This window comes from Triturus cristatus, chromosome 3_1 (assembly GCF_964204655.1).
Source record: "Triturus cristatus chromosome 3_1, aTriCri1.1, whole genome shotgun sequence".
NCBI classification, from domain to species: domain Eukaryota; kingdom Metazoa; phylum Chordata; class Amphibia; order Caudata; family Salamandridae; genus Triturus; species Triturus cristatus.
This window is the reverse complement of record NC_140583.1, coordinates 675373824-675395179: the sequence shown is the minus strand read 5'-3', so window position 1 is coordinate 675395179 and position 21356 is coordinate 675373824. Positions and strand designations below refer to the sequence as shown.

At 43.1% G+C, this 21356-nt stretch overlaps 1 protein-coding gene across 6 annotated transcripts in view; it reads left to right on the top strand.

Moving 5' to 3' along the window:
- SLC67A1 (solute carrier family 67 member 1) overlaps positions 1-21356 on the top strand; it is a 937984-nt gene that overhangs the window by 589086 nt on the left and 327542 nt on the right. The window lies entirely within an intron of this gene.

Sequence of the window (21356 nt, the reverse complement as noted above, 5' to 3'; positions counted from 1 at the left end):
AGCTTAGAGGGCTTTCCTTACTCACCTCCACATTGAAACTTACAAGCTAGAGGTAGCTGTGGCATCAGCAGAGATGAAATTGGAGACCGTAACAGCTAGCGCAAAGAGGGGCACTGGGGCTATGCAAAGCATGTTTAAACATTTCAAATATAGTGAGAAAATACAACACTATGAGGCAACAAATATCCAAATTAACGCTACTGTCAAACTGCTAGAAGACCCTTGATGTGCAAAATAAAATTAGGTCCCTGGTGTCTCATCTCTGAAAAGTACATGAAATGTTGGAATTGATTACAGGAATAGTAGAAACAGTTAAGTACACAGGATCATACTCTGTGAAGATAGTAAGTAAATACTGGACAATACTGGTTGGTTTTCTTTAGTAAAAACAATACAAATGTTCTATTACGTTGTTGAGAAGGTGCGGTTCAGAACCACATTTGTCTGAAAAGTGATGATTTTTGAAGCTGCTCTTGGTAATCCAGCTAATAGTGGACCATAATTGCAATCAGAACGTAGAGATTTTGTTTACCTTTGATGGAAAGATGTTGATTAAACAAAGAGCAACGTTGAAGCTAAGAAGTAGTCTGTTTTGTTGTTTTTATCATTCAAACATATTGACATGCTTAGAGACTAATTAACTGAAGAGAAGGAAATCAGACTAAAACAAGATGAAATCCATAATCTATAGCCATGATCCTATTTCAGCAAAATATGGGCAATAATTTTTGGGTATGACAACATCCCCATTAAATTAGGTGTTGTGTTTATTCACAAAAGGGGCCAATTACGATGTTAGTTTCCCATAGCATTTCCGTGCCGGCCTTTCCGAGATGGAAAGGCTGTCAGAAAGCAACTTTGGGGGACCTAACAGGGCCCCCTTGCACCGAGGTCTACGGTTGATTATTGAGGGTACCTAGGGTACCCCCCTGTAAGCTCATGCATTGTGTGGCAGGCTACATGGGGTGCCTGCCACATGGTGCAGGGTTTTACACACACACCCATTTCTCTATAAGAGCCTGTATTATGGACGGTTTACAGCCATGACCCAAGCTCCCATAGAGTAAAGTGAGTATGCGACGAACAGTGTTCGGTCACATTGTAATCAGGCAGTCGGAACTGCGACCTGAAGTTGGTCGGTCCGGAGTCCGAGATGGTGTTGGTTGGAGGCAACTCTGACCAACATCGTAATAAGCGCCTCAGTATTTAAAAAAGCTATTCGCATTCATGCTTAAGAAAGGCAAACTAGTTGAAAAACATCCATTTATAAGTGTTTTTCAAATTGTTGTATTTGCCTATTGTTTAGGTTTTGTGGCTGTCACTTGTGTTTTTATAAAACTGCATTTTTATGGATGTAGAGTGATCCAGACAGGGTGATGTTAATGCATTTTTTATTTGTATATTTCAAATTATATATTTAGGGCCTCATGTAGGTGGGCTGGCATTTACCACTTCATAAATACCGAATCATACCGATTCGGTATTTATGAAGTGGTAAATGCTATGTAGGTAATTGGTCGGTAAATATTACCGATTCGGAAAAATTCGGTAATTACCGAATCGGTATTTAACGATTCGGTAATGAGGCATACCTTCCCATTGATGGGAAGGTATGCCTCATTACCGAATCGGTAAATACCGATTCGGTAATGGGGGAGCACATGCAAGGGTGGCAGGGTGTCACATTGACACCCTGTTGCACCCCTGAATCGGCCATGTGTGCACATGTGGCACACATACATGCCCTGAGGGCATGTGTGTCTGCCATATTGCACACATCTACGGGCAAAAAATTGCATTTACACACATATTCGTCATTTACCACCAACTATTAGTTGGTGGTAAATAACGAATCCCCACACACACCACACAGTCCCCCTACATCTCATTTCTGTATTCGGAATTTACCGATTCGGTAAAATTACCGAATCGGTAATTTTACCGATTCGGTAATTTCCGAATACAGAAATTCTCCCCCTACATCTCAAAAGCCAAAATACCGGTCGGTAACGGTATAATTACCGAAAATCGGCCGTTACCGACCGGTATTTGGCTACCTACATGAGGCCCCAAATGTGGGTTGAAAAGTTTACTCAAGGCACTAAGGAGAGGTTGCATTGGTATAAAAATTTACTATTTTTACGTGAAGAAGGCAGGGATGGCTGCGTTATGTTCCAAGCCCCCTCTTTAAATTGTATTTGTAGAAGATTATGCGTGAGAGACGTGTTTAGGGAGTCCATGGGCTTTCCATTATGCTTCATATTAAACAAAGTAACGTGAAGCAATGCATGAGGGACTATGGAGCCAAAGAGTAGGATGCACTCATAGTTAGTTATTAATTAAGGAAAGATGACATGGTGTGTATCTAGTAAGTTATTCATTAAAAGCCAATGTCTGTTTTTAATATTTTTTGTTTGTGATCATGTTAGGCCTTTCATTTTAATTCGTCCAGTTACTTTTATTATGTGTTTTCATTTTGAAAAATTGTTTTTTTCAGTGTTAAACATTATCGCTTTAATTTATTGCTTCAACACTAACCATTCAGTGTATTTCTAATGAATTCACTGACATTTGTCACCTAGTGGGTGTCCGCCAGCTCTGTCAGTGTCACATTGGCTTTGTTCCGCTCTACACATCACTGAAATTTATGCACCTGACAATCATGGACTGTACACAGTAAAGGCACCTCTAGTCTCCTCTTGATTATCCAAGGAAATGGATATTCCAGTAGCCTGCTGTGCCCTGCATTGTATACGTGAAAAAGATGTCAAGACTCACCTTAATATGGTCCTAGATAAGATGCAGGAAAAACCTTTCTGGCAATTTGTGTAATTCTTTAGTGTAGCTGATGGGTAATTCAGAGGTCGAAATGCAAAACACACAGAAGGTGATGGAAGGAATGCTTGCAATTTGTCTAACTACTGGGAGTCACTCCGGGTAGCATCCCAACCCATCGTTCTTTTGCACATCATGCCACCTCAGTTTGAACTCAGTCATATGCAAATCAACCTTTACTCGGCTCCTCATTGTTACAGTCCAGGCCAGGTCCGGGCCTCACTGAACAGGAACACAAGCAACCTAGGACCGATTTTGCCAAGAGAAGGGCTCATCAGCCAGGTATAGCTTGGTTCGGGTGGCACAGTGAGCATGGGACCCACTCTGGGCATACCTTTGCTGCTTAGGGCAGTACATCAAACACACAATATGTGATTGGAAGAATAGCTTAAGGTAGCACTCCAACCCATTGTTCTTTTGCACACCATACCACCTCAGTTTGGACCCAGCCATTTGCAAATCAGTCTCGACTCTGCTCCTGATGGGAACAGTCTAGCTGAACTGCCAGATCAGCTCCTCACTGAAGACAAGCAACCTATGATGGTTTCGCCATGATAAGGGCTCATCAGCCAGGTATAGCTTGGTTCAGTAGCAGAGTGAGCACGGGACGCCACATCTGGGAATACCCTTGTCACTTAGGGTAACACCAAAATCCCCCTGATTCAGGGTGAAGAAAGAGTCCAGCGTATGATCTTCCAGAAGAAATAATCCAAAACTTATCCTACTGAAGAAAAAGAGACAAAAGGGGTTCTGAATGGACGATGAGTGCAACAAAAAATAAGGGAATGAAGTGCATTGTGATGCATCCTTCTTTTGTAAACACCTTCATAAGTATAGTCTAAGCATGAAATTACAGCACAGAGGTTAACACCATCTTTGATTGAGAACTTCGGGGAGCAAACACTGAAGACCGTCTTGAATGGGCATAAACAAAAGCCTAATTACCTCTAAGCTTCTGGGAGAATTGGGTTTCCAAGAGATGGTAAGCAACAGAAGGGAAACTCCATGTTTGACATTCTTCATGTCGCTACAGGCTGACAGCCATTTAGCCAATCAGCAGTCTACTTCATTTGTGACAACCACTCTAGGCAACTGCTGAGACGCTGGTGTAAGCTGGGCAGTCTGGAGGAAAACCGATTGCACCATGACTGTGAGAAACCAAGATATGCTGTATTCATCTTGAAAGTTGTGAGTCCAAGGGAACATGCCACTGCGACTCAAAGATGCTCTGTCTTCCTCCTGAAACACATCTCCTCAAGTGAGTCCCGTTGCAATCTGTACCACATGAGATGAAAAAGGTCAAAACCCTAACCTTTAAATCAGTGGTGGTATTGTCACAGATTAAACGTTACCTGCACAAGCTGGAGAACATGTAGAAATATCCCACAAATATAATGGGAACGATAACTCAGAAGTAAGTAAGGTCTTCAAGCAGTGATATTTCATGTTAAAATCGAATTTACTAAGAAGTAAATTCACTACATTTCTCGAAAGTTGAGATGTCAACTTTTGCATGCTTGAAACTATGCAATAAACAACAACATTGTGAGTATTCTATAAGAAGTCTATAAGAATAAGAGCATGCACTGGTATCAGGGTGATGTCCGAGCATAGCTGCAAGCTACTCTTGCCATCTAATAACAGTGATCTTGGCAAATCATCTCAAGGTAAATACAATAGGTTTGGCAAGTAAGCAGCCCTAGATTATCTTTCAAGTGTTATATTTACACCTCTTGTGGCATGTTTGACATCATTAATAATATTAAAACCACCTCTAGCTCCACTATGAATTTTTATATTTCTGAATTAGCCATAAAGAATATCCGCTTCATGATTGCTTTTTTTTTGAGTTTTCAGAGATTGAGGCCCTGTGGCAGGCGAAGGTCACTCCCTTAATTAAAAAGCCTACTTTGTACTCAATTATTCCACCATTACAAATGTTTTATTTTGGAAGGATCAAACCTCTCCAGGTGACTGCAAAAAAGGAAAGATAATCTGCTCATTGAAAAAACCTTACCTGAATGCAGATGAACCCACAAACAAACAACCTATTACTCACTTCTCTTTCATCAGACAAATCATCATAAAAGTGGTGTGTCTCCAACTGCAACACCAGATCCTCAAGAATAGTCTCCTACAGATTTATCATTCAGATCAGACTGCACTTCAGCGCAAAGATATCTACTCATCAGTGACAAACATTGTCCCTTCCTCCTTATCTTTTCGCTTAGCAACACCCTTGAAACTCAGATGGTTTTGCCAATGAAGTCCTACAATGGCTCATCTCTTACCTTAACAACTGACCTGTTCCTTCCTGATGGGAAATGTCCCATCTCCTGCAGAGTCACCTGAGAACCTATCCTCTGTCCTACTTTATCATCCATGTGAATCCATAGGTACTTTACTCACCAACAATAACATCACACTCCAACAGTATGCCAATGACACACAACTCTACTTCAAAATATCCTCAGTGGAGGATACACTTGGACTTAAAACGTGCCTGGATAAAAAGCAACTACCTAACCTCGACTCAACAAAGGCTGAATTCCTTCTGTTGTGCAGTCAAGTTGTGCCATTCAATCATTGGTTCAAAACTGGAAAGTAGACATGATCCTCAGATGTTTCACCTCCAATCTTATAGATGTTTTATTGCAAACAATTATAAATATTTATCAGGCTTGTATGTAACTTAGATAAAACAAGTACAAGTATTCAGCAATTCATCGTATTTCTGTGATTTATTGTAAAGTTTACAAATAACTTAAAATATTATTTGGCTGAATTAATATGACAAATCAATTATTGGCAGTATATAATCCGTTAATTTACCTTAAAATAAAATAACAATCCAATAATGCCTGCAGGTCAGTTTAATGTACTAAGATGCCTAGTCTGGATTGATTGGCTTTTAATCCTTCCCTTTCCAAAGATCCCACTATGGCCATGATGGAGAGCTGATTTATCTCTTGAGTCATGAAAGAGATACAGGATTCTTTCAAATTTTTGTAACAGGAAAAGCCACTATGAGAATTGTTATGCACCATATATTTTTTATCCTCTTCAAATAACCCAAGACATAACTGTTTTGAAAGAGTTTTCTTTAAGAATGACATTGAGAGATTGAGAGAGTATGATTATACATTTATTTGTTCAATGTCTAGAAGTTTTGCCACCTCAGATAAAGACCATATAATTTTTGCCAAATCTCAGTTTTTAGTTTTCTTTTATCAAGTGAAAGAAAATGTGTCTTACAATATAACCAGGGCCACTGCGTATTCCACATAATTATGGATTTACTGCCACATAACCCATCTGTTGTATAATTTGCAGATTTAAGCAAAGCAGTTTCTAGCTCAAATGGATCAAAGGTTCCTTCAAAAGGGTGCACCTGTGGTGCTGTGCTGTGCCAGGCTGATCCTTTGCAAAGTTTAACCAGTGACCTTTAGTTGCTGATTAGTGTAGGTTTGTTGTTTAGTTAAAATAAACTTGATTAACTTGTCATCAAATATTAATTCCTTGTGTAGAAATAGTCAAAGCAACATACATTATTTGGCAGCGCAGAACTCATGAGGTTAGCTAGAAATGCACAAGCTTCATTCTTTAAAAGGAACATAATAAACATTTCGAAGTTAATTAGATGTTTCAAAATTAAGAGGTTGATTCAGTGTACAAAATAAGCAATGTGACCATGGCCTGGTTTACAGGGACCATAAAGTACATTGTGCGTTGTGTTGACTAAAACTGCCTCACTGGCAACATTCTTCAGTTGAGGCTTAATATATGCTTCACACAAAGATTATGATTATAATCATTTATAAATACTTATAATTTAATTTAATTAATTTAGACAATTAGGTCCATTAAAATAGATTAAACAAAACAAAAATATTGCAAACATGGTTGAATCAAACTTAAAATCTATACAATTACACATCTGATTTTTCAGTTCAATCAGGTGCTATATAAAAAGTGCCAGAACGACATGTGCATACTTAGATGGGTTGGATAGGCTTATGCAAATGAGCAGTTGAACAGGCAGACCATGTGGAACCCCGCACAATAGTCTGGATTTCATTGTAAACTCAGACCATGTTTTACTACATAATATTCACTAACCTCATATCTGAGGTGCAGTACACTAGTTGTATCTACTTATGTGATATTTACTGGGCCAAACTGCATCTATGTAAATTGTGTAAGTTGAGTAAAGCTATACTACAATAAATGCAAGTGGAAGCACCATCAAATATTTAAGAAATTATAGCAGAGATGTGAATGAGCAATAGTGCTTACTTGCATGTTCTTATCCCATGCTGCATAAACATTGACCTCAAGTACCACCGCCTCTGTTGTAATAAGCTTATGCAGCAACATACAATGTAGGCAACCAATTCAGAGTGGTATTGGCACAGGCTGCATTGCTACTGTCCCTGAGCCCAGTTCTTCCAAAGTGCCCTGTATTCCCTTGTGGCCGTTATTAGGAGCCTAACTGATAAAATATTTCTGAACGCATATTTTCCAACAGCTGCTCGGGCAATAGAAGGCTTCATGGGATGCTGCAAGCTCCTCCACTCCTGTGATGCAATTCAATTCAATAAGTATTTATTTCGATAAAATATCATAAAAGACAATACCGTTTAAAACCAGGTTAAAAGAATCGAAATACATCAAAATATAACATTAGCAATTCATGGGTATTTAGCAAAAATTGTTCCTTTAAAAGGTGATGAACAGAAAGATAACCGGTCCAAAGTTAGAATGTACTTAAAAAAACAAATAATACAATTCACTAAAAAATAAAAAATAAAAATAATTTTTTTAAAAAAAGATCCCCCACCATAATTAGCGTAACACTCATAAAATCCTATAAAGGCTGCCAATTGGATACATTAAGGTCAATGCATCACAATACATTTAATTAATTAATCGCCCCCAACACGTACTCGAAGAAGAGTAAGTTTAACATTGCCTCCTCTCTTTAGCATGTATAGCCCACATCCAGCTTGGAAATTTGGCGACGGCAATCACAATTGGTTCATTTGTAGATGTTTTTAGAACCCTAAAAGCTTCGCTGCTTCACCTAGTCCCAAAGATCAAACAGACAGGCTTTAACCATCTATGCCTAGGGACTTTGTAAGCTGGACAAGCAAATAAAATATGTGCCAATGATTCATTCTGTGTGGGGCAAAACGGACATTTACTGTGGTACAGACCATTCCATTTACTAGCGAATAAATTGGTGGGAAGAGATCCCACCCTAAATTGGTTGTACAGTTTCCTATCTTGTTTGGAGGTAATAAAATCCCAGTACTTTTCATACTTAACTTCATGTTTATGTTCTAAAAAGTCTCTGGATAAGGATGATTCTGTTATGGCAGAGAAGCGCTTCATTTTGATCATGTTCCAATATGCTGCCTTGTATTCGCTCTTAGAAGGAAAGGAGTTTTTGATGGGATTTTGCCACAAACTACTCATTCCCATCTCCGACAAGGTAATTTTTACTCGTCTCAGCCATGAACTTTTATGCATGCTATCAGCCTCCCTAACTTCCAAAAGGGGTTGTGCGTACTGGGACAGTTCCGGGGTGACCCATAATCTTCTCCAGTACGCTACTGGTCTGAATTGCGCCGTATCTTCGACAGAATAACAGCCAAGATCTAAAAATAGGGGCAATAAGGGAGTTGACTGAGGGAGACCAGTCAATACCCTCAAAAATTTATTTTGGGCTGTTATAAGGGGGGCAAGATTCTCAAATCCCCACAATTCGGCCCCATACAAGACCGAAGCACTAATTTTTGTATTATAAATTTTCAAAACTGGAGTGACGGGTTTGGTATATGAAGATTGCTGGTTCTTCAACAGGGCACCTGACAGCTGAGTATGCCTAAAAGTTAATAGATTGATCTGAGGCTTCCAACTAAGTTTGCTGCCAATTGTTACCCCCAAAATAAGTAAAAGACTGGGTCTGTTCCAGAATACCTTCCTTCATTTCTACTCTACCATTAATCACCTTGTGCTTATGTAGGACCATGAATTTGTTTTCTCCACATTCTCTAGGAGAACATGGTCATGACAAAACTCCTCAAATCTCCCCAAAGCTAACTGTAAACCCTTCTGAGTCTTAGAAAGTATGAGGGTGTCGTCTGCAAACATAAGCAAGGGGATTTTCAGGCCTGCTAACGTGGGAGCATCTGTGGGAAAATGCTGAAAGTAGTGGACTACCTTATTAATATACAATGAAAAAAGGGTTGGTGCTAAAACGCACCCCTGTCGAACCCCTTTAGCTATAGGAAACCTTTGCGTATCACTTCCTTGAGAGTCACAACGTACCTGCGCATAATTTGCATCATGTAGAGTAACTAAAAAGGCTAAAATTTCTAGTGGCATACCTAATTCTAAACAGGTTCTCCACATTTTGGCATGGGGAACAAGATCAAAAGCTGACTTAAGGTCGACAAATGCAGCATAGATTGTACCCCCACCTGAAATAACCACACGCCATTAAACTAAAATAAACCTAAAAACCTGGTCGATGGTGCTGGAACATGAGCGGAAACCCGCCTGGAGCGGTGACAAAATGTCAAATTCCTCCATCCAGGCTTGGATTCGGCACAGTACCATTCTAGCAGAAATTTTCTATATACAGTCAATGAGGCTTATTGGCCTATAATTACCCGGGTTAGAACGGTCTCCTTTCTTGAAAATCAGGAGGATTTCCGCTCCTGACCAAGATCGGGCATGGTTGCTCCACTAGCGATAGCATTCACAAGGAGCTGGATAGAGGATGCCCAAATATCTATATCGTAAAGGAACAGATCCGCCGGAATACCGTCTAACCCGGGTGCCCTGCCTCTTGGGACTGATTTAAGTGTTATTTCCACCTCTTTTTTGGTAAAATACAAGAAGGATTCAGAAGGTGTCAATTCAAATATTTCCTGGGAGGGGTTCATAATTGCAAACTGGGTCTTAAAATAGGATACCCAGTGTGCGAGAGGTACATGGTTTTCTGGCACCCGATTCGAATCTCCCTTGCCCCATTTCACAAGATGCCAAAAAGCAGCCATGCTTCTCCCTGTACAAGCCTTAAGCAGCTCCACCCAATATTGGTCATCCCATTCCCTTTTTGCTTTCAATTGGGCCGACTTATACCCCTCCCTAGCCTTTCTTATATCCTCCCGGTTTTTAGATCTTATGGCCCTAGCTAAGAGTCTATATGCTGCTCTACATGAATCGCCATACCAGGTGGCAGCCTTAACGCCAGATCGGCTTTTAGATTGATTGCCCGAGTTGGTAAAAAAAACTTTTAGCTTACTAAACAATTCACTGTGGACCCGTGCCACCTTTGAGTTCACCTCCTCTTGAGTGGCACAAATTTGTAGAGTAGCTAATGCACTCGTCACTAGCTCCCTCATCTGATGTAAATACTCTACATTATTAATAACTTTTGTCCATTAAACCCTCCTTGCGTCATTTGTTGTGTGAACTTCTACATAAGCAGTTCCCGGCACCTGCTTATCGATAATGGGAATACCTTTGAGCTGCATAGAGAGCACTAATGGGTTGTGATCGCTCTCAGCCCCCTCCCAAACTACCATATCTAATAGGGAGGGCCAAAATTCCTTGTTAAGGAAAATAAAATCAATGCGACTACTTCGCAATCCGTTATTAAAAGTATGTGAGCCCTGCCTATCCAAAAGAGATCTTCCATTTACAGCCCTTACCCCTTGTTCCAAGCAAAACACTTTTAACTGCAGGGCTGACACCAGTCCATTTTTTAATAGGAGGAATATCCAAATGTGGTATATTCCACAGGGCATCCTCCTCATAACTGAGGTTGACATCATTATCATCAAGGGGCTCAAAAGAGCAATTAAAATCTACAGCTATTATCATATTGCTTACACCTTTATAATCATTTAAAAACATATCTAGGAGAGCCACAGTGGGGGAGGCTTTCCCACCTTGCATACCCCTAGCATAAACATTAATAAACAACAAATCAGGGACATCTAACATCTGTAGTCTAATTATTAGAATGTCCCTGCAATCAATAAACAGTGTGTCCACCCTAAAACAATCGGACTGCCTTACCCATGTTGTTAGTCCCCCCAAAGGTCTTCCCCTCAATCCTCCTTGAGCCAGTTTAGAGAAATGTATAAAACCCTGGAAATAAACGTGGTCCAATGCCCAAGTTTCCTGGAAGATCATTATATCATGACCTTCAATAAAAGTAGCCCAGTCCACTGAGGTTATCTTAGAACATAACCCTGCTACATTCCAGGAAACTAATTTCAAAACAGGGCCAAAGTGAGACTTGTTTACTTTACACACCGATGGCCATGGTTGGCGTACATGAACAATCCCTAGGACCCCCTCACCTGTCGTAATACTCCGATGTGATAAGCCACAATCCCCTTCTTCACACACCGTATTGTTACCCGGGGATCTATCCAGTCTGTTTTCATTTAATGATGTTAGTGAAAATGAGCGTAGCTGATATACAGGTGGTCGTAGGCACTGTGTGATTAATGGCACTTAATTTGCGTCCAAGTCAATCAATATCCTCTAGGGAGGTGAATACTTCAAACCTATTACATGTAGGGACCGCATAATTATATATGCCTTGTTCACAAAAAACGTCGCTCAGGGCTCCCCTAGCTCTAGCATGATTACCACGCGGTTTATAGAAGAAACCCAAGGGAAGTATACTAATATCGTCCTTAGTTAAGCATCCAGTCCCAGCCCTTTCCAAAATTTCCTGGACCAATCGCGGAGACCTAAAGCTTAGGACCACGCAATTTCCCATAAAAGCCTTTGGGGATTTACCAACCCAGGGAATTCTTCGCACCATTTTAAATTCACTAAATAGTGTGTTCCCTACCACTAATCTAGCATTTAACAGATGTAGGGCTCTTAATCGATGACCAATGCTCCTGTGTGTTAGAGAGGGGCAGTGTTACATTTGCCAGTACAACTGTGTAGGGTGTTGCTTCAGATGGGAGATGCAAGGACGTAAAAGCATTCACATCCCCCCCTGTAGTTGCTTGGGAGCCCGCAGACCAACTAAACCCCCTCTATGGGTTGTATTAGTATTTGGAGGTACTAAGAGGTTGGTCATTAACGCCCTTTCCTCAACATGGGAAGTTGGGATAGATGCACTTGTGGAAGGTCTGTTATCATCAATCCTCTCCTGTCTGGACTCACCATACCCACTTGTCCTTGTCCCTGTCTGCTGGGGGGATGGGGTGCACTAAATAGATGCCGCTCCATTGTGGCCAGTCTCTTATCTATGCAGGCCAGTTTTACTATTAGCGGATCTAAAAGGGCCATAAGTTTTTCCTCGACTCTATTTAGGAACTCAGTCTCGTTAGTACTACTTACATTACTAGGTCTACATAATCCCTGAGCATCTGAAATTATCACTTCATTGGAGCCTCCCTTGCGCCCGCAAGGCACGGACTTCCTTTTCACCATTTTGGATGCCTGTTGCGTTGATTTAGGAAGGGCGCACGCTTTCCTTTTTTTCTGATTATGTGCCACCCCTACCGCTATAGAACTCCTTAACTGGCGGGTTAGTGTACTGGCAATGGAGTTACATGGAGTAGTAAGAGTACTAGCTGAGCAGTCTAGCGTGGGGGGCTCATTATGCTGACACTCCGGGGGGGATTGCCTCGGTTGAGGGGGGCAGTCAGTAACATCTGTATGTTCAGAAACTGATGATAATACAATTGGTATGGTTCCACTGGAGAGACTCTAAGGTTCTAGAGAGAGTCTTCTTTCTGTCAGCTGAATCTCATGTGTTAAAACTGATTCAGCCCGCGACAGACACGCATCCAGTGTGCCCACTACACCAGGCCCCCTCCTCCCCTACGCTTGTTTCTACTCATTACCCCACGCTGTTTAGACAGCAAAAGTGTAAAGACAGATGCATATACGAAGGTGAAACCAACAACAGAAAAGCAGAGAACAGCTTACACAGGTTAAATTGTCAATAAGATGGCCTCCTGTCTCTGACGGGCTCAGACGGGCCCGCCCTTGGCCCGGGCTTCGCCCGGCACGTCCCGCACTGCGGGGGTAGAGGCTGCGCTTTATGTGCTGAGATGGACCAGTGCCTCCCCCTCGTCAGCGGGTCCTGGAACAGCTGTGGCTGGCCGTGATGCACCCTGGGTGATGTGGTTCCCAAGGGCAGTCAAGATGATTGGGGCAGCAAACAAACAGCGGCGGCAAGCACCTTCATATGCGGCGTTGGCGGGTTTCAACACCCGCGACCGGGATCCTCACAAGCAGCAGTACGAGGGCTAAAAGTCAGTTAATGGGTCCTGTGATGCTTTTTACTTGGTTTATGTCCAATTCCCTCAAACTCTTCCTGGTGTGTGTCTTTAGTTTATTATTTAGTTGTGCTTTAGTGATTGGGGAAGCTAACAAGAGTGCTGGGTCCATATTTAGCGTTAATCTGGCTCTGTCCAGCTACTTCGCCCAAGCTCCTTTCTTGTCTGAAAACATTGCCTTAAGGGCACCATGCAAAGACTCAAGATCTGCCCAGCTCACCTGAAGATAACATTTGATTATGTCCATGGTTGCTAGATTGAATTCCAGCTGGATTAGGATGCGCTGAGTGTTGGTTGGCATGCCAAATATTTTCTTATATGAGGTTGTGAGACTGCGCGCTAATGTCTCAGTTAACCTTCCTGGATACGCAAGGTGGCCATAATGTATTGTAATACAAGAAAGAAACAGCGAAACCAAACATACACACTAAGTGTGTATGTGACGCACCTCCCCCGAAGGAAGATACAAAAGTTTCCCACACAAATATCCCACAGAAGGTCCAATGCTTGGAGTATTACACTCCAATGGTGTGCACCACCACCGATCCCGCTGTTTCTACAGAGCAGTCTTCACAACTGTGGGTTGCACCACCAAACTCAAGATCCAAAGAATAATTTGGTCCATCCAATGTTGTTACTATTAAGTTTCTTTATTCTTCTTTTTTGATAAAAAGCACCAAGCAGCCAACGCGTTTCGTACCACTTCAGAGGACTTCAACTGGGCTCATTAATTGATATGAGTTTCAAGTTTTTAACTCTGGTTTGAAATGCAATTACGCAGCAAAGTTCAAACTGTCTGTAACTCCACAGTCGGCTTGTACCCTCTATATCCAAGGTAAGTTGAAATTGATTGGCCTTGGGACGCCAGCAGTCCACTTCTTAATCCATGCGCTCGACTAAGACGTGGACTGCTGGCGTCCCGAGGTTGAAAACTCCTATGGCACAGGAGCCAATCACTTTCGACTTACCTTGGATATTTGGAGTTTGAGCGCCCTGTAGTCGTAAAAGCTGTGGGGAGCCAAGCCCAGTCCAATTCTTCTGGGTATGTGTGTTTGTTTGCTTCTCTATCTTGAGATTTCTGCTCCTACTGTTACACAATTGAATTTTGATTTGTGTATTTGATCATTGTAAAAATGAGGTGAAACTTTTTCCCAGACAGTATAGTGTAATAAAATGGCAAAATAGTGAAATACCCATACATATACATGTACATGGATCTTGGACAAGGGGCTTACTTGCATGGTGCATAATGGAATTCTCCTAAAACAGCAGATTGATACAGCCTAGTTTGATATGCAGGCATTCTGTTTTGTGTAATAGAAGATGGTAGCTCTGGAATTCATCTGAATTAATGAATTAACTATTGCATTTGGATTGCACACTTTATCGAACATATAATGATCAGACTTTCCGTTCGGTAATCTGCACTGCCCTAGTTTCCTAAATTGTAGTGCAAAGGTGGCTAGAGTATCATCAATCAATCAAGTATTACTTGTATAACATGGCTTCTCACCCAAAAAGGTATCCACATGCTGTGCTGCAGGTATCAGTCAAAGAGTCGGGTCTTGAGCCCTTTTCTGAAGTGGGTCAGCGAGGGTGCAATGCTGAGGTGAAGGGGAAGGGTGTTCCAGGCTTTGGCGGTGAGGCGGAAGGAGCGTCCTACGGAGCAGGAGCGGCGGATGCATGGTATCTGTGCGAGGGCCATTGTGTGCGGACCAGAGATTTCTGAGAGGTCAGTGGAAGTGCAGGCAATGGTTCATGTAGACAGGTCCTTGGCTGTGGAGGGCTTTGTAGACATGGGTCAGAAGCTTGAAATGGCATCTCTTCTGGACAGGGAGCCAGTGGAAGTCCTTCAGGTGCTGGGTGAAGTGGGTCCTCTTGGGCAGAATGAGTATCAGTCTGGCGGCTCCGTTGTGGATCGTTTGGAGTCTTTTCATGACTTCGGTGGTGATGCCTGCATAGAGTGCGTCACCTTAATCCACTCGGCTGGTGATGAGGGCCTGCGTCACCGTTTTCCTGGTGCGAATGGGGAGCCATTTGAAAACTTTGCAGAGTGTGCAGCGCATGTGGAAGCAGGCTGAAGAGACAGCGTTGACCTGAAGTTTCATGGAGAGTTCGCTGTCCAGGAAGATGCAGAGGTTGGAGGTGTGGTCTTTCAGCTTGAGGGTGGATCCGAGCTCTGATAGGCCACCAATAGTCATTCCAGAGGTCGGTGTGTCTACTGAAGGGTAGAACTTCTGTTTTTTCTGTGTTGAACTTTAGGCAGTTGTCCATTATCCAGGCTGAGACGTTCTTCATACAGTTGTGGAAATTGGTCTTCGTCGAGGTGGGGTCTACTGAGAGCAAGAGGACAAGCTGGGTATTGTCAGCATAGGAGATGATGTTGATGTTATGCGATTTGACGATGTCTGCTAGTGGAATCATGTAGATGTTGAAAAGGGTTGAACTGAGGGGTACGCTGCAGATGGTGTGTCTGGGCTGTGAGGTGAATGGAGGAAGACGGACTCTCTGTGTGTGATCCGTGAAAAAAAATGCCATCCATCTGAGCACGTCTGTTATTCCAATATCTGGCGTAGTCGATGGATGAGTGTGGGGTGAGAGATGGTGTCAAAGCCCACAGAGAGGTCATGCAGAATCAGGGCAGCTGGTGGCTGATCTCATCTCTTCCGGGTTTAAAAAGCCTTTTGGAGACATGCATTGGTGGGTGCTCCAGAGAGGATGAAGTTTATAAGAGTGGTTGTGTTCAGTGTGCTGAGTTGTTCCCAGGTGGTGAGTGAGTGGTTGGCGTGGTGGTCAATCGCATGCTGAAGAGGTCAGAGTGTTGGGGAACGAAGTTTCTATAGATGGTTGCTATCTTGTTGTGGAAGTGGTCAGGTTGGGCGTCGCAGAGTTACTGTGAGATGGGGATCGAGTTTTCGATGGCTGACAGGCAGGTGAACTACTTGACGATGATGAAGAGTTCCTTGGTTTGGCTGGTGCTGGTCTCGATCCGGTGGGTTAGGGCCTCAAATTTTGCAGCTTTGAGCTGGCGGTGGTAGTCATTGAGGGCTGATTTGAAGGTAACTCAGTCGGTGTAGTTCGTGCTGCTGCGCCATCTACTTTCCAGTTGTTTGCACCTGAGCTTCGACGTACTGAGTTCCGGAGTCCACCAGGTGGCTTGTTTGGTAGGCCTGTGCATTTTGGCTGGTTTGGAGGGGGCAAATAGGTTGGCAGCGCAGGTGATCCATGCATTGATTTTCTCTACTGCCTGGTCCATGTTGGCGGTGATGTTGGGCTGTGCGATTCTGAGGGCGTCTGTCCATTGTTGCTGAGTGACCTTGGTCCAGTTGCAGTAGGGGGCGCTGTGGATATTTGGGGGCCAGTGCGGAGAGGTCCGGCGAGGATGAAGTATATAATGGAGTGGTCCAAACAAGTGAGTTCCGAGGCGTGCCTGTATTTGATTCTGTTGCTGGGCGTGAAAATAGGGTCCAGCGTGTGTCCTGCTTTGTGCGTGGGGTCAGTGACAAGCTGCTTGAGGCCGATGTTGTCCTGTCATGTCCTTTAGAATAGTCCTGTCATGTATGCCCCCTTTTTACACACATTGTCCCATCGGCACAACAATAACGGTTCTGAACAGGTGACCTTTTACTAAGGGTGGGCGTAGTGCTCCGCTCCGCCCGCGGAGTGTACGTAGTGCTGCCTGCTTCGTGGTCCACGAAGTAGGCGTAGCAGGCAGCGCTACGCACATGCCACAGCGGAGCAGAGCTGCCCGCCACCCGCCTCCCGCCTGCCCTCATTTTAAAATAACTTAAAGTATTTTAAAGTAAGAAAATGCCTTACCTGAGGTGCGGCGTCCCGGGGCTCCTTCATCCTGGTTCAGCGGCAACTTCTTCCTCACAGAAGCGCATGCGCGGACGCCTGCGCATGCGCATTTCTCGCGAGTGTGCATAGATTTGGCCACACTGCGCGATGCTCCACGTAGCCCCACTACGCCCACTACGCCCAGGGTTACCTTTTACCTAGTAGCTTGCTCCTTTCTCTTCGACACCAGGCTCTTAGTATTCTATCATAATCCCTGTACCTGACGTACATAAACATGTCCTCAGGCACTGCATAATTATTCTGTATAAAGGTCAGAACTGTTTTTCATCCTTGGCCAACAGCCCGCTGTGCATTATCGCATTTGTTTGGAAAATCATTTATGATTGTTTTCAAAACACATTGATTCTAGAAGAAACCCTGGAGTGACCACTCTAGTATATAAGACCCTTATTCCCCTCTACAAATTAGAGGAGAATTCCTTCCATGCTGACATGGGTCCTGCATGCTGAATCTTCAACACGCAGCAGTCTGACATCCCTTGCGGTATGTCATCCTCGGAGCAGAGACTGGGTCCTTCATTCTCTACCATCAAGTCGAGGGAGTTGGTTCTTCCCTAGGGGTTTCGTGGCTACACACATATATATAGCTCTACACGTACATGCTACATCTATATATCTAGGCTAGGTAAACTTAGGTAAACTACATAGGGAGTGCATTCTAGGAGTATGCAAGTGCTACTGTCATATCTGAACTGTATATGTTCATCTTCTTAGCACTGTGGAAGAAATGTATCTACTGTTTGCTATATTAGTACTTGCGATTTCTATTGTATACTTTTGTCTTCTGATTGTCGCAGCAAATATGTTTTACACAAGAATGACACTCGACCAATAAATACTTATTGAAACATCCTAATTGCCATCCTGTGTATTTTCTTAGAATAAGTAAGCACAAGTGACTGAGCGAAAATTACTGTACTGTTTTCCACGATCCTTGAGGAATCAGGGTTGTCGTGTTTGGTGGTTGCCAGAAACTACCCATATGCACAAGAATGTCCCTTCACTGGTCAACTGGTTGCTTTTCATTGTGTAGGTCAAAGCAACTCGAGGGCGATCCCGACTGGGTGGTGGTCCCTAAATGTATAATGGTGATTCTCTCATGAACACAGTCACAAGGGAAATATTCAAATGGTGTCCAACCCATTGTTAAGGGTGGGAAGGGAAAATTACCCTTTTCTTTAAATAGCCCTAAACTCGCTCTAATCGTAACATGCTTCATCATAGGGCTCACCCCGACTGCTAAAGGTCGGGGTGGGCTCAACCATGTTTCAGCGAGCACTTAATGATATTTTGTATGGGGCGTACTATTAAAGATAACATTCCTCACCCACTCCTAAAGAAATCTTTAATAATAGAGTGGGAGGGAAGGTTAAAATATAAACAAACAGGGTGACTAAGGATGTGATGGTCCTATGACCCTTATTCTAGCACCAACATGTTTCAGCCTCAACTAACTGGCCTAACAAGGTCCCGGGCTTTTGTCAGGGTGGGATGTAAAGAAGTTACTTCCCCCAAAGACGTGCGTGTCAACTACTTGTTTCAGGCACTCTTACGTGAATTGAAAAAGGAGCAAGCCTAATACTTGTCACTGGTCTTGTTGAGGAATTACATGTATGAAGAGAAAAGCACAAATTATATGCATAAAACACAACATACATAAGGTAATTATCGTTTGACCACCATTAACACTTTGTTCCCTTTATATCCAGTATTGTGGTAAAAGTGGGTGTGCTGCACCCTGTAAACCCAAAGTTTCAGCAATTTGCTGGTGTGATTGTATTCAAAATGCTTCATGCACTTCTACTCATGTGCCTTTCACATGTGGTATGCATAAATGCAGACATGCATTATTTCTTTCACAATATACTCATCACTGATCATTCATCCAGCCACAGAATCTGATACTCTTCCATTGTCAACATTATGTGGTAGGGGAAGATTCAAAGGCACTTACCCCTGTAACTCAGGGCATAGGCGTCCCTGAGGGAGCTCGGGAGGGAGGCCTTATTGTCACACTCTGTGGGTGACAATAAGAAGATAGTAAACAACTTACGAATTATTGTCATATTTGGTCGTAATCCGTTTGGTGTATACAGACGGTAACTTGAAGGTGCTGCCATGTGTTATCTCAGGCATTTTTTAATGCTCGATACCGTATGCCTGTATATTCAAGCACCTGAGCCGGGAATAATTTGCTTTCATTTTAGAGTGATATTATATTAGTGTCTGTCCTTAACCCACACACTCCTTTCGCGTTATGTGGATCGGCAATGTTTCAGCCTTTACCAAAAACTTAAAGTGATACTGTTACTGTCTGTACTGCGGCTTTTAAAATGGAGTACGCGTAAGTGTTTTGCGCAATATTATGAGCGTGAAATAAATGGCCAAATCATAGTAGATTAATTCAAAACGTGCCCGTAAATCAAATTCATTTAAAGTGCCCCTTAAAAGACTTTTAATTGCGCCCCAGGCTGCCCCTCATAGGACCAGCCACCCCACCTACTTACTTCGTCAAAGGTACTCCCTGCATGGATTTAGTAGTCCGCGGGCTCCCCGGCTTGCACGAGTGCCGTGGGAGCTTGCTGCAGCTAAATACCGGCCTTTCTGTGCAGCTGGCCCAGCGCATACCGATTGGTCACGCCCATAGGTCCACGTCATCTCCCCGCCTCCTGGTTCACGTTGTGGACCCTGATTGGGTGTGGCTACGGGCTCAGAAGGATGTTAGTGGAAATGTCATAACTGGTGGGCTACGTGACCCCGTCGTATAGAGTAAACATAAGACTCCTGGTCTGGCAAATTATTGGGATTGATTAACCAAAAGGAGAAAGAATTCCTTAGGGCAAAAGAACCCAGGACCCCTAGATTCCACACCATACCAAAAATACATAAGGGGCGCACACCGCCCCCAGGGAGACCGATAGTCTCAGGAATCGGTTCCATACTAGAACTTTCGACTCTGGACAAGAAACGTTAATCTGTCTAGATGTGGAATCACTCTATATAAGTATCCCTCAAGAGGAAAGTCTTGCGGTTATTTATGACCTACTACGCACTGAAGAATGGAAAGGGTATGCACCAATAGACTGGGTGATGCAGCTAGCCAAAATGGCCCTAACAGAAAACGTTTCCAGGTTTGAGGATGGATTCTATCTGCAACGTCATGGGACTTCCATGGACAGCACTTTTGCCCCAAGTGTGGCATGTCTGTACATGGGGTGGTTTGAGGACCTAAATATATGGAACAACCCCCTTGCAGACAAGATACAGATGTGGGTCAGGTACAAAGATGACATCTTGGTCATTTGGAGTACTCCCAATGTACTTCCTGAATCTCTGAATGAATGGCTTAATGAGAGGAATCCCTACTTAAAATACACCATGACCCACAACAATGAGAAGGTCTAATTTCTAGATGTTAACATTGTGGCAGAAGATGGCAAACTCTACACATCGTTATATACGAAGCCTACGGATCGCAGCAGTTTGCTGCACTTCGAGAATGCCCATCCCAGGGCACTCCGGGAGAACCTCCCAGTAGGTCAGTTTATGCGCATACGCCGCAACTGCTCCAGACTAAAAGACTACAGAAAGGAGGCTGAAAACCTGGCAAACAAATTACATAGTGAACAATACCCTGCTCACATTGTTGAAAAGGCGTGAATAAGAGTACGGAACATTCCAAGAGACTCCCTTCTAGAGAAAACAGATCGCCCAGCCAAGAACAACCTCGTTTGTGTCATGACCTACAACACTGGTTCAAATTTTGAGAAACAATCAACAAATACTGGCGTATTCTCCCTTACAATACCTTGGATTTTGAGAAACCCTTGTTCTCCTTCAGGAGAAATCGGAGTATTAGAGACAGAGTGGTCCACAGTGACATGAATAGAAAGACAACTACGGAACAAAGTACCCTGTGGAACCTACCGCCAGTCCTGGGACACTTCCCGTGCGGGAACTGCTCTGTATGCCCATTTACATCCCACACTAACAGTGTAGATCTGGGAATGAGAACTCCGTGGGAACAAAGATCCCACACAAACTGTAATAGCTCAAACGTGTTATACACAATCATGTGCCCATGCAGTCTCAGATATGTCGGGATGACTACCCGCAAAGTGAAGATCCGCAAAAATGAGCATAGGAGCACCATCAGGTGTAGACGTGCGACCACTGAACTGGCGGCACACTTGCTTGAAAAAGACAACACTGACACTGATTTACGGTGGAACATCATTGAAAAGATAAAATGTACAAATGATCCATACAAAACACTCCTAACAAAAGAACAGAGGTGGGTGCACCGCCTGAGGACACATATACTCAGTCT